Below are 13,651 nucleotides of genomic sequence, written 5' to 3'. Positions count from 1 at the left end.
AAACATCAAAAAGGGTTTTATGCTATGAAACAGAAACCAAGAAAGGCATACACTGTTCTACTACCTTTCTCCAAGTCACCCCAGTAAGTAGGAATTTTCCCTGAGAAAGGCCTACATGTATGTCCTAAGAAATCGTTTGCATCCAAGAGTTTCTGCTGTCATTTTCCAAGCTAATCTCAGTGAGAAGGTTTGATGAACAAATCCCTTTTTTCTTAGTACATCCTTAGAGCTAATGGCTACCTCAAGGAAAGAAACAGGAAGATTTTTTTCTATAAAAGTGGCTTTTTTTAAAGACAAAAGCCAGTGTGATTTGTTCATATTATGTCTGCGAGCATTGCATCTCATTTGGATGAATCACTCTTGATTTGCACAAGAGGATCTGGTTTACAGTATATTTGTCTAATGAATGTTCAAAATGCCCTATTGACATTTTGCTAATCACAAGGCTCTTAACCACTCTGACCTAAAAGTAAAGAATACTTTTATTATTGTACTATACCATAAATTGCATCACTGAAAGTGCTGTACAGAGCTTTTTATTTTAAGCAGTTGAGTGGCTTAATTGATGGCTAGAGGTTTGGGCACAGACAGCATGATATTCCATCACCTTTTGCTGTAGAAAAATAATGCTATGTTAACAAGGCAAAATTACCACTAAGAATGGCTGAAGCCAGTCAGACCTTTTAGTCTGAATCATTTGGTCAAAAGAATTTCTCTAAGGGGTACACATCTTCTGGCCATCCTTTCCCAGATACTCTCACTCAGTCCAGTTGGACTACACAGATAGCAATCATTTATCTGAATGCATGCACTGCATTTGGTACAAGAAAGCAGCTTTGTCCATGGAAACCAATTTTAAGATGTATATGTAGAATTGTGGGGTTATGTTTTTCAAAGCCATAACTTCTAGAATGCTCAGCTAATCTGCAATCTGCAAACTTTTGTTTAAATTCTGTGCTTGCGGTTTGGTCATTTGACTTGCTCTTGTGTGTAAAGCTGTGGTTGTTGCTGTGTAATGGGCTTTTTGCAGCAGTCATTTGGTCTGATGAATCCACTTAACATAAAATTCAGTGTCTGAGCAGCTGCTTTGCTCTCAATCCACCTTCATCTATTGCTCAGTCCATACAGCAGTATTCTTAGAAAGCCTTTCAGGAACAGGAGTCTCTGACGGGAAAAATCATGGAATTTAACATTTTTTATGGCCTTCTATTACAAGCCTTGTTGCTTCAAACATGCAAGACGTTAATCTAATGGAAATCACCGACCTGCAGAATGTATCTTTATGGAGGAACACAGTCAGGTGGGATGTGAATAGCAACATTCGCATCAAGTTTGGAGTAAGTGGAGATGAAAGTCTCAGTTTTCTGCAGTTACTGATCCTCTGAGATACCTGGTTCAAACAGAGACATCTCCAAGTTTGGAAGCTCTGAGAATGAAAGATAGAACTTTTACTGCCTTCTAGGCTATTTCCCATCACGTTTCAAAATGCAGTCTTCTATAGCTGAACTCCATTCAGTGCCTCCTTACAGATAGGCAAGATGCATTGGCACAGGTGGCAGACAAGCTTCAGCATTTTAGCACAGGATGATGGAGTGGGAAATGGGACATAGGTTTGGCTGGATCTCTTACAAACCAGATTAACTTAGCTCATCGAGAACTACGTGTCATTGTAGCTAGGTTGCTTCCAGTACCAGATCTGGCACAGTTATATCAACACATCACTGCAGTTTGAAGTGTACATTTATTTGCTGCTGCAAAATATGTCCACCACAATTAATGGGAAATTCCCTTAATGCACTTTCTTAAGGTGCACCTTCTGAGTGAGTCCTTCAGAAGCAGAGAAGGATAAATACCAGCTTAGAAATCCTTCAGGAATACTGAAAACATTCCTGAATGTGTTGAAGAATTCAGGAATACATTTGACTCTGGAGAAGACAGTAGAACTGGATTTTATTCAGTTTCACAGAGAGCTCCTTCTGTCAAGAAGCCAAGCCCAAGGAAAAGGTTTTATTTTACCTGTCTGCAAATTATGTGAGGTGTGAAAAAGTCATAGATTGGCAGTGGATGCTATGCTGCCTTTTGCAGTACTTCTAACCTTATAAACTGTGGTCTAGTAGTGTAACAAACAACAGTATGCTGTACTGGTGCTTTGAACATGGAGCTTTCAATTGAAAAGTAATAGCATAATAAAAACTAATGCCTCTTAGCTTCCAAATAGTGCATTTCTATAGACTTTTTTTCTAGTTCTTCAGCTCTTTGCAGGTTGTATTCATTGAGCACACTGGAAATGACACAGTGAAATATATGTTATCCCCTAATGTCTAGTAAATAAGGTCACTTATTTCTAATATCTCTTTTCAGAAAAGAGACTTCTGCAGCAGAATGTTCAGAAGCCTTCTATTCACGTGCTTAATTAAAAGCAGGGCATAGGAGAGTCATTATTTAAGATATTTTTTAAAACCCCCAAAACTGGAATATAAAACATCCAGTCTTTCAAGATGTTCTTGGTTATGTTTCTGTTTGATAAAAAAATCTTTCCTTAGTTAGTAGAAGACAAGAAATGTTTTTCATTTCCTGCTTTATTCCGTAAGGCTCAACCAAGCTGCTCATTTGTGATACTGTATAGAAAGCCTGATATCCTTGGGAATACTTGCTGTGTTGATGCTGGGTTTTATATTACATTAAGTGAAATTCAGAACTTGTTAGTGTTCTATGATCTGTTTTTTCTAGCCTTTTATTATATGTTGCAAAACACTTCAACTAAAATCCCCATTCATTATTACCAGTTAAGAAAATGCTGATACCTGGTCTCAGTTACTAACTTACACTAAGCCAGGTAAATAGGCAAGTGCAGTGACTCCCTGTAGACTTGATTGGGTTTTAAATCGTGAGAATTCCACTTTCTGTTCTTTCTGTCTGGTTTGTAGTGATGGTTTTTTTTTCCCCTTTATTTCTAATTAATTTAATAAACAACCTGTGTTTCTGAATGTGCTTTGGTTACTTCCAAAATTTCTGAAGCAATACTTTCTTCTGGATTTTGTATTTTACATATACTTAACTGGCACAGTTCAATAATTTTTATTTATTTTAAATTTTCAACTGTTGTAGTGACAAATGACATCAAAATGCTGTAGCTCTTCTCAAAGCTAAGGCAGTTTCATACCCTCCATGGAGTTTGAGAAGCTTGACCAGTGTAACTCTTATGGATGATGGAAAATTTGAAAGTCCAGGTTGTCCTTGTCCTAAACCTAACCCTAGCTGAAGCACATTTTCCAACTGCTTTGCAGATTCATATTGATCAGATTCAGACTTGACTGGAGTAGCTGCCATTGCTATCAGAAAAACATGCAAGGGAGATACAACCATATTCTTAACTGGATTTTGATACATGTCTCAGTCCAACCCATGGTGCCTTCAGAAATACCCAGCTCATCCTCATCAGATTCCTGTGTACCTTGTGAATAATGTAGGATGGGATGATGTATAGACATAGTAAGCAGAGCCAATTTTTCTTTTCACTGCTGAGGAAAACTGATCCCAAGTCTGAGGTGTGGTAAGGGCTAACTCTCAAGGATATGTTGAGACTACCAACAGGAAGGATTTCTCTTGGGAAAGCTGTCATGCCAAAGTGGTTCCCTAGAGAGTGTAGTGTCTGTATTATTGCTGTGTATAGATAAGAATTTCAGTCCATGAGGATTCCATCCTTCACTTGGAATACTCCATCCTGTACTACTTAAACTCTTTGCTGGTAGTTCACAATGCATAAAGAAGTAAATTTCATTTCTAAATAATGTGTTAAAAGCAGAACAGTTTGTATCAGTCTCCCTGAAGCTAAAGTCCTTCATAAGCATTAATCTGAGTTCACCAAGTCTCACCCAGATGACACTCCAGCAGTTCTGAGACTACTGCTGTAGCACTTTACGGAGCTCTTGCAGTCCCAAGTCATTCAAAGCAGTCACAAAGATCCCTCCAATTACTTAAAGCTGCTCTTGTTTAAGAAGGTTCCTGTATTGCTTTATGGCATAAAATAAAAGTCGTGCGTATCATCTGACAAAACGTAATTTAACTCCTTCATCTATTTTTTTAAGTACATGCAATTTTATGTCATGTACTTTTATCTAGAGAGGTGGGTGTGCATGCAGCCACTTACTCTTTGTGGTTTCTTTGCATGCAGCAGCCGTGCAACTGTGAGGCCCTGCTAGATGGAAGTAGTTACTGTGATGCTGCTTCATTTTCAGCTGAAGCACTCAACAAAAAAAAAAACAACTTAAAGTAACTATTAACATATAATTTTCTTCTATGGCCCTAGAGGCCATAGATTGAAATTTCCTTGCAGTTAGTATAAAACCCAACAAAAAGGGGTTTTTTTGTATTATTTGAGTGAACTTTCAGCGTCAAAGAAAAATACCTCTGACAGCTAGAATTAAGGATGATTGGTAATAATAACAAGTGCTTGAAAAAAATAGTAAAAAGCAAATTTGGTACACTTCTGAAATTATTTCCCAGGTGTATAAATCAGGCCAAATGGACTTCTTCCTCTAAAGATGCCAATGTGTCTTATAGTCAAAGTTAGTATCTCCTCAGTGACAGTTGTCTGTTGGGATCATTCAGTTCCCATGAAAGCAGTTGAAGACAACCAATTTAGCTTTATTGTGTGTCAGCAAGATCTACTGTTATATTTTTCAAAACATCTGCAGTTTTTTGTTTACCTTTTTCAAAAAACATTGATAAGAGCTGTAAACAAAATTTTTCTTAGTTACATCATTGCAATTCTAGTAATATATAATAGTTTCAAGTGGGGAGGGAATATATGCCAACTATTGCTATACTGCCAAAATAAAAATAATTTTGATCCCAGCAGTAACTATATTCAGATGTGTGCTTTAACTATATTAAATACTAAAATTACAATTTCATAAATTCAGGTTAAATTATTGTTTTCTCAGACCCCTCCATTTTCTTTTCAATCTATTGGGACAATCTGCAACATCAGCTAGACTGTATTTCATTTGCCAGCTTTTAAAAAGGGCTATGCTGGTGGAAGACTGTGAAGTTGTTTATAATTGGAATTCTGTATTGAATTTGGATTATTTTGACATATGGTTTTCAAACATTCTGTGACTGAAGTAACTGCAGTTATTTTTTACTGTTTTCCTTTCCACGTGGGATAACATCCAAATTCTGAGTAGTAGTTAAAGCAGAAAACCTTGTTACCAAATATATGTAAACAGCATGTAAACCTCAATATCCATCCCTGTGTAATCCTCTGTTTTCTCTTTGTACTAAATTATTGAGATAAAAGAGACAGTATGGTAAATATTGAAATATACATAGTCATATCCTTAAAAGTGTCTAAACCAGAATGAACTCAGTTAAACATACTTAGTATTAGATGGATTGCTGTTAATGACAATAGATAAACCAGCTTCTAGTCTGTTCTGGGGTTATTTTCAGCTCCATTAGGACAAGCTAATGCAATACTTATTTTCTATTTAAATCTTATTTTAAAGATTAATTGGAACTTATTATAATGCATTAAAATGATTCCCCTGGGTGAAGAGTAATTTTCAGTGAATGATGTAATCAGGATTAATTTTCTGTAATTTTGTCTCACCTGGTCCCTCCCAAAATATATAACACAGAAAGTATGTCCAAAGAAAAATAATTCTGCTGTATTTTAGGAATCTTAAATTTTGCATATGTCACTTAGTACTTTCTAGTACAACAATAATTTTTATTATCAAAGAAAAAGTCATTTGCTTGATTTTCTGGACTTATTTCAATTACTTACATTAACAGATACAGTAGTGAACAAAACAGGGAAGTAAACTTCTGTGGTGTCATCTTCACATGCTGAAATCTAATACAAAATCATTGGCTCTTAATAATGACTAATTTAAGGATAAATACTAGATATGCGTGTAGGTCTTATAATTAAATGTTTATGTCTATATTAAGAAATACTTGGAAGCTGTTTATTTATTTATCACTTTGTATCTTTGCAAGTCATATTCTACAATCATTGTCCTACAGTCTGTTCAGTCCTCAGAAGAGCTTCTAAAAGACACATACACTAAAGAAGAGAAACAGGACTCCATCTTATTTGAGAAAGCTGCCAGAACTCACCCCTACTACCAGAGAGCAGAATATATGAACTTTCCCAAAAATAATAGTAAGGTCATTAGTTCTATTGTGAAATATATTCTTACTGTAGTAGATAATTTCTTGGTTTCTGGGTCATAAAGGAAAAACTACTGGCAGCAAGAAAACATTACAAGAGGAAATACAAAAACAGCTGAAGAAAGTGGGTTGTGAAACAATTAAAAATAATTTTTAAAGGAATGAATTCTGTTTAACTAGTGTATTTCCAAAACTAAATCATACCATTTTAGACACAAATTTCAAGCTATCTCTTTCTATGTGTCATCTGTTTAAATCAAGGCAGGTGCCAAGAGATCAGATCCTTTGTCCTTTATTAGTTTTAGTCTTAAAACAGCTACAAATCAGCCCACAACTTTGTCACATTAAGCAGTCATTCAACATATTGCTGTATAAATAGCCTATGAATTATGTTTAAAAAAAATCTTTACAGAAATATTGAAGATATTTTGCTTGTGTCTAAAAGTCTAACTAATAAAACTTCCTTTTCTACATCACAGTCAGTTTTAAGATTCATATCAACACTGTAGTAGCTTCTAGCTAGAAAGAAAGTCATTGAGGATAATGGAGTTTTAATAAGACTTTCACTGTCTATTCATGCCATTTTCCACTACTACCTGAAACATAATGTGTGTTATTGGAGTAACAAAAAAGTGTTGCAAATTATATTGTTAAGAGGAAGCGGAGCCTGATGATATTGAATATGCACATGTAAAGGATGCACAAAGTACTCTAAGAGGCAGTGTCACAATACTGAATAAAGTGAACCTTGTGTTAGATGAAAATACCTCTGCTTATTTATCAGGAAGGGAAATAATAATAACAACAAGAACAGCACAATAATAACACAATAACAATAGTAACAACATTCACTGTTGTTTAGGTTGGTTTTTTTTAATATAAGATGGCACACTAATATTGTATGACTCCTCATACTAAATAATCAGAGACCCACAACTCTGAATCTGAAAAGCTATGAGTTTCTTTTTTTTTCTGGTACTTTTGTTCTATTTTTGTAGAGGATTGAGAGGGATCAGGCAAGGACTCTAAAAGGACTCCAAAAACTGTAACAGTAACTCTCATAAAAATACTTGCATTTTGTACTAGTCACTTGTGAAGCAGTCAGTAATACACAAACACTGTGTCTGTTGTAGGATTTCTCTTCTGTTATTGGAGAATTAACCTCGTGGCCTGTGTAATGGAAAAACTTGTGTTTTTGTGAAAAGGATTGAGGCGTTTTTCATAGCAGTGCAGAGAGCTGACCACAAACTGAGCACGGATCAGTGTGCCACATTCCGTGGCTGTTGTGCAAAGTCTCGCACTGATGAGAGCTGACAGGGAAATGCCCATTGTTAAAACCCCATCCCATGTTAGCAGAAATGTGGCTTGAAACAGGTTGAGCATGTGATAGCTGCTGGCACATCGAATGCAGTCTATTCAAATGTCAGATTTGTAAAGCAGTTGGAGCTGTGGTTTGTGTGGGATTTGTTTTGGTTTGGGTTTTTTTTTTTTTTTTTTTTTTTTATTTCGCACTGAGCTTAGCACAAGCTGGAAAAATCTAGTGAGGTGGTCATTTCCTGCTGAGTCAGAATGCAGCAAAGCTGCTCGGATGTGAAGGCAGTGGTCCACAGGAGGTGGTTGTGTTCTGTTCTGTGCTGGGAGGAGACTGCACTTTGTTCGGAAAGGTAGAAGTGATCAAAGAGCTTCTGAGATTTCTGAAGGAAAGTATTTCGAGATGTTTTTAAAACTCTTCTTTCACAGCACAGTTTATCTCTTTAAGTGTTTTGCTGTTGGGGTTTTACTGAGTGAATTGCTAACATTTGTGAGTATGTGCTTACTAGAAGAACTAGCACTTCAGAGTGTTTAGCCCATAATATTGCAAGAGGCTTAAAATCAACAACAGATCTGTGAAGATAATTCCGGGTATTTTACAGAAATCATTTCAGTAAATGGGATTTACCCAATAAATTTCTCTAAGCAGAAATATTAACATACAGGTACTTCCATCCAAACCAGAGAAGTTGGACTTCTCCTCTCAGAGAAAGCAGCCTGAAAACACTCCCATCTGTATTCCTGCTCTATTAATTCTGTTTTCCTCCTTTCCACCAGTTTTTACCTGTGTGGAGAAGAATAGGCATTTCTTGTGTTCCCTGCAAGTGAGCCTTTGCAAGAAGTTGTTCTTGTTGGAAAGTAAGTTTCTCTGTTTTACTTACCTCTTAATTTTTTCTTTTCTTTCTCTTATTCTCTAAAAAAACACTCAGCTTACATTTAGAGGAAACTTTTGGAAAACCTTTGAAAATATGTGTTGGGTAGCTCCATAGATCATATCTTAGAGCAGATAATTACTGACCTCATGTAGTCATTTTAGGTTATATTCAAATATTGGCAAAATCCATTAACAGCAAAAAGGTGTGAGAGTTGAATGGGAAGAGTTTAGTGTGATAAACTGGGCAAGGATGATCTTTCATTAGGGAAGAGAAGCACAAATTTCCCATCCACTCAGCATGACTGATCTCTAATACTGAGAGTTTCATCTACAGCTAATTGATTCTGACCTCTCATAAGAACATTTTTTCTATGCAGTGTTTGACAGATAAATGTGAAGAGAGTCCATAACATGTTGCACAACCCATTCACCTTTCTTTTCATGCCTGCAATCTGCAGCTGGCAATCCAGCAGTGATGAGTAGCAAACTGATGTGGACGTTCAGGTCAGCGTAGTCCATTGCCCTCTGTCCATCCATGCCTGGGGTCACACACAAGAGCTTGCTTTTTATTCAGTCTTTATTCCTTTTGCCCTCAAGGGAGGAAGTCCCCCCAGCTTCTTGGACTGTCATCAAGCAATCCACCAGAACACCATGAACACTGCTGGCTGTCTTCTGTCACCCCTTCTGTCACCCAGCCAGGCTGTCTATCTGCAGCTTTTCTCCCTTTCTAGTAAAAGGGTTGGGTAGAGGAGTCTGCAAGGTACAGGACAGGTGGGACCAAGAAGGGAAAAGAGGGAGTCAGAGCTCAAGCAGTGGCAGGAACATGGTGTGAACAGGAATTATGGACTGAGTCCTGCAGTGCTTAGGCAGAACTCTTACAAAAGACTTGTCATAGTAGAACAGAGGTGTTTCTTCATGGATAAACTGCAGTGGATGCTGTTATCATTGTACATGTCTAGTAGTTTATATTCACATATTAAATGAAGGAACTATTATCTAGAACAGATTTTTAGCTCCATAAGCAATATCAGCCTGATTGCTTAATCAGTAAGCAGCAAAGCTCCTAGAATAGATCACATAAAGTGAGTTCAGAATAATTTAGGTGGGAAGGAATCTCCGGAAATGGTCCAGTCCCCTTTGCTCAAAGCAGGGCCAAATTCCAAGGCAGAGTGGCATGGCCAGGTTTGTTTTCAATATCTATAAGGTTGGAGGTTTCATTTCCAGCTTTATGGGCACCTGTTCCTGTGTTTGAACACTTTGTGATTTTTTTTTTTTTCCTAATACCTAATTGAAATTTCTCTAGTTGCAACTTGTGTCCGTTCATATCAAACAAGGAGGTGAGATGCCTTTATCTAAAAATAAATAAGCTCAAGTGGAAAAATGGACACAGGAAGTATTTTAAAGTCATGAAAAATAACAGAATTAATAAAATTATACACCGTGCTTTAAAAATAGACTTGGGACCACACTTTGATCTCAAGTCAACAGCAATTTTGTACTTGATGTGAAAGAGGTTAGACTCATCATAGGATTTGCACTCAGGAATTTTCACTTGACTGCCCTCTAGATGTCAAGGTCAGAAAGGACATACAGATACAGATTGCAGCCCAGTATTTTAAAAAACCCTAAATGTTAGTGGACTACTGTAGTATATAATAGGGACATACCTTCTTATGGCATCATTAAAAATGTCTCAAAAAGGAGGACAAAATACAAACACAGATACAATAACTTTTTTTTCTGCTTCGTATTCTATCTTCTTCCAACACACAGCAAGCAGAAGTATGTGATTTGCCACTTTTCGGTAGGAGACCAGGTCTCAGAGGGGCAGCATGTGATCTTTTCCCAATTTGAATCCCTTATACTTCCAGTGAATACTGAAAGACATGGAAAATATGCAAAAAACAAGCTAGAAAATCTCTGACATAGACTAGAAGTTTTCTGAAGGAGTAGCTGACCGTATTTCTCAGGAAGTTTCTCATTTTTCAAAGGGTCTAATTTGAATTTAAATTTCTTTCAAATCCTCAGGTTTCTTAGACTTTTAATTGGTCTCAGATCGGAGAACTTTTTAGTACATGTGATGTATAGCAGGTCAGCATTAATTAAGTTCAAAAAGTGCTCAGCAAAACAACAATGGTCAAGAAAGTGGGTGTTGATAAGGAAAACAGAAAATTCCCTAAGATATCAGGAAAGCAAAAAACACAGAGAAAGCATCTAAAACCACAAGAGAGGTGAGAAGGTAAAAAATGTAAGAATAATGTTAATAGCAATTAGTGATTGAATTATAATTTTCAAAGTAAAAGATGTATCAATAAAGAATAGTAGTAATCACTAATGACACTAGACACCTAAGGAGAAATTCAGCATCTAAACATATCTAAAGAAAAAAGCAACCAGTGATGTTTTATTACTGATTAATATGTTTTGAAAAGACTGTTTAGAGAAAGAATTGGAGCACCTATTTTTCTAATAGTTTAATTAAAACTAATAATTAAACAATAAGTTTGAAAACAATTTGTGTAATGGCTCATGATAAAAACTGCAATAGGAGGCTCCTTGTGTTCTCAAAATAAAGATAATGGTCCCAGTTTAGCAGTTGGGAAATTACTAGTCCCAGAGACTTTTTATTCTTTTAATTAATGCTAAATTTGGCCATTTAAAGGAGACAGAATCAGGAAAATACTTTCGGATTGAAAACTGATCCAGACAGAAGTGATTCATACTTGAACAGAATTGGTTGGAAAGGGATGGGATGGGATGGGATGGGATGGGATGGGATGGGATGGGATGGGATGGGATGGGATGGGATGGGATGGGATGGGGTTTTTTTTGGGAAAACCTGGACATATTTATCAGAAAGATAAAGAGTAAAATACAAAGGCTTTCTAGTTGTGAGTTTTCAGACATAGGTCACAATTTTCCAAGAGAAGCAGACACATTTTCTGGAAGGTTTTTTGGTTGATCAGAAACCTATTTTTATGTCATAGGACAACATTTATCTTAGCTGTGAAGCATGAATGTGTTAGTAATCCTCATTCACCTCAGGTACAGAAGATGAATGATACTCAAGATGTAAAAGTTCAAAACCATTGCTTATTTTGTTTGGCTTCTTAGCTTTTTAGTGGTGCTTTGCCTTCCTGTAGAATGGAATTTCACCTTTTTTAGGTCCATTTTGTGTTTTCTTCATCCTTTGGAAAGTTAGCAGCTCATGACATTTATATATGGCTAACAGTCATCTAGAAGATGGTATTTGGAATGAAAAATAGTCGTGAAGAGAATAAGGGTGCACACAGTGAAACAATGGATAAAGGATAGGTTACAAGATCTGTAAAATATGTACCTTTTGCCTCATATAAGATGTTTAGCTTGTACACTGATAATTATGGATCAAACTTCTCTTGTTTGCCTTGCCTAATGGAAAACACCACAAATACAGTCACATTGCACACAATACAAACAACAATAAGGCAGAGATGAAAACTTTAAAAGGACTAAAGTAATAAATCAGAAGGGATAGGGAAAAGTTAAGAAAATGGAATGAGGTGGAGGCCATGTCTGTTATAAATTTGTACAGAATTTTTTTTTATTCAATATATTTTAATTTTCATTACTGTGTTGTTCAAAGTGTAAAATCTTTCTTCTAAAATCCAGAAGGTAGGTTTTAGAAATGAGACTACTAGAGAGGATATGTTGTGCTGAAAGCTAAGATAGAGAGTGGAAAATACTCAAAGCAGAGTAGGAACAAGGGACCATGAAAGAGACTCTACTGTACCTGATGATTGGTAGGTAAAATGTATTGACAGAATGAGCACATTGATTAAAAGAGAGAACTTGCTTGCCTTGCTTTCAAAAAAGCACACAGATTTGAATTCTAGGAGTAAGTAAAAACTTCTCAGGAAAAAGGAACCAAACATTACAGTCCTGGCTCACTGGGGACATCCCAGATGATTGGAAGTTGGCGAATGTCACGCCAATCCACAAAAAGGGCCGGAAGGAGGACCCGGGAAACTCCAGGCCTGTCAGCCTGACCTCAGTGCCTGGCAGGGTTATGGAGCAGATCATCCTCAGTGCAATCACACAGCACCTGCAGGATGGGCCAGGGATCAGACCCAGCCAGCACGGGTTTAGGAAGGGCAGGTCCTGCCTGACCAACCTGATCTCCTTTTATGATCAGGTGACCCGTCTGATGGATGAGGGGAAGGCGGTGGACGTGGTCTACCTGGACTTCAGCAAAGCCTTTGACACCGTCCCCCACAGCATTCTCCTGAAAAAGCTGTCAGCCCACAGCTTGGACAGGGGCACTCTGCGCTGGGTTAGGAACTGGCTGGAGGGCCGGGCCCAGAGAGTGGTGGTGAACGGGGCTGCATCCAGTTGGCGGCCGCTCACCAGTGGTGTCCCCCAGGGATCAGTGTTGGGCCCAGTTCTGTTTAATATCTTTATCGATGACTTAGACGAAGGGATTGAGTCCATCATCAGCAAGTTCGCAGATGACACCAAGCTGGGGGGAAGTGTAGACCAACTCGAAGGCAGGAGGGCTCTGCAGAGGGACCTGGACAGACTGGAGAGCTGGGCCGATTCCAACGGGATGAGGTTCAACAAGGCCAAGTGCCGGGTCCTGCACTTTGGCCACAACAACCCCATGCAGCGCTACAGGCTGGGGACAGAGTGGCTGGAGAGCAGCCAGGCAGAAAGGGACCTGGGAGTCTGCATTAACAAGAAACTGAACATGAGCCAGCAGTGTGCCCAGGTGGCCAAGAAGGCCAATGGCATCCTGGCCTGTATCAGAAACAGCGTCACCAGCAGGTCCAGGGAGGTGATTCTTCCCCTGTACTCAGCGCTGGTGAGGCCACACCTCGAGTACTGTGTCCAGTTCTGGGCCCCTCAGTTTAAGAAGGATGTAGAGGTCCTGGAACAGGTCCAAAGGAGGGCAACCAGGCTGGTGAAGGGACTCGAGCACAGGCCCTATGGGGAGAGGCTGAGAGAGCTGGGGCTGTTCAGCCTGGAGAAGAGGAGGCTCAGGGGAGACCTCATTGCTGTCTACAACTACCTGAAAGGAGGCTGTAGCGAGGTGGGAGCTGGACTCTTTTCACAGATGACCTCCAACAAGACAAGAGGACAGAGTCTTAAGTTGTGCCAGGGGAGGTTTAGATTAGATATTAGAAAGAATTTCTTCACGGAGAGGGTGATTAGGCTATGGAATGGACTGCCCGGTGAGGTGGTAGATTCTCCGTCCCTGGAGACATTTAAAAAAAGACTGGATGTGGCACTCAGTGCCATGGTCTAGCA

The 13,651-nt window shown here is 38.2% G+C and overlaps 1 protein-coding gene across 5 annotated transcripts in view; it reads left to right on the top strand.

Annotated features, from left to right (window-relative positions):
- RNF182 (ring finger protein 182) overlaps nt 1-13,651 on the top strand; it is a 31,176-nt gene that overhangs the window by 13,238 nt on the left and 4,287 nt on the right. For 2 of the 5 annotated variants that reach the window (XM_071736380.1, XM_071736378.1), the window contains one exon: nt 8,269-8,349. The exons of 2 other annotated variants lie outside the window; for them this stretch is intronic. The gene's annotated coding sequence lies outside the window, so the exon portion shown is untranslated. Of the gene's footprint in view, nt 1-6,010; nt 6,173-8,268; nt 8,350-13,651 lie in introns of those variants that run through there. One more of the 5 variants, XM_071736379.1, reaches the window with a different exon arrangement.

The sequence above is a fragment of the Heliangelus exortis genome, chromosome 2 (assembly GCF_036169615.1).
Source record: "Heliangelus exortis chromosome 2, bHelExo1.hap1, whole genome shotgun sequence".
Taxonomy (NCBI): Eukaryota; Metazoa; Chordata; class Aves; order Apodiformes; family Trochilidae; genus Heliangelus; species Heliangelus exortis.
Note: the sequence above shows the minus strand (reverse complement) of the source record. Positions and strands in the feature narration are given on the sequence as shown.